Here is a 588-nt window from a genome sequence, read left to right on the forward strand (position 1 = left end):
ACGCATGAACTCAGGAGGAGGAAGGCTTAGGGCAGGGGAGGGGGGAAGGGGGAAGGGGTTCAGCAAAGCGCGTGCCGCCCCACGCCAGCCAAACCCTTGAGGAACCTGTCACCTTCAGGGGGCGCGGGAGGGGCTGTCAGGGCCCCTCCAGGAGGAGCGCGCGCCCGGGGGGGGGGGAACGAGCAAGGGGCATGGGGGTACCTGGTCTCCGTGGAGAAGGGGGCCCCGGGAAGCCCGGGTGTCAGCCGGCTGTTGAATCACGAAACCGAAGGCCAAGTCCACGGAGGACGCGCCTGGGTCCTCGGGAGCGCGCCTAGAGGAGCAGGAACACGGTGAGGCCCACGGGAGCGCGCCCAGGGCGGCAGGCGCGGGTCCGAGCCCTCGGGAGCGCGCGCGCGTGCGAGCCGCGGGTAAGGCGGGCTAGCTCCGGCCCTGCCCCGCCCTGCCCCGCCCTGCGCCTGGCCCTGCTGAGTCACCCGGCGGCCGCACCGCCGCGCTGCCTCCCGGAGCCCGCGCGCTGTCACCGGGTCTCCGCAGCCTGTGGACCGGCCAGGGTCCTGCAACCCCTCTCACCCCCATAAAGTGAGG

At 73.3% G+C, this 588-nt stretch overlaps 1 protein-coding gene across 1 annotated transcript in view; it reads right to left on the reverse strand.

Annotated features, from left to right (window-relative positions):
• Adprh (ADP-ribosylarginine hydrolase) overlaps positions 1-354 on the reverse strand; it is an 8,851-nt gene extending 8,497 nt beyond the window's left edge. Inside the window, exon 1 of the mRNA XM_013019375.1 lies at positions 202-354. The gene's annotated coding sequence lies outside the window, so the exon portion shown is untranslated. The remainder of the gene's footprint in view (positions 1-201) is intronic.
• Positions 355-588: the final 234 nt, after the last annotated feature.

This window comes from Dipodomys ordii, unplaced genomic scaffold (assembly GCF_000151885.1).
Source record: "Dipodomys ordii isolate 6190 unplaced genomic scaffold, Dord_2.0 Scaffold45, whole genome shotgun sequence".
Classification (NCBI taxonomy): Eukaryota; Metazoa; Chordata; class Mammalia; order Rodentia; family Heteromyidae; genus Dipodomys; species Dipodomys ordii.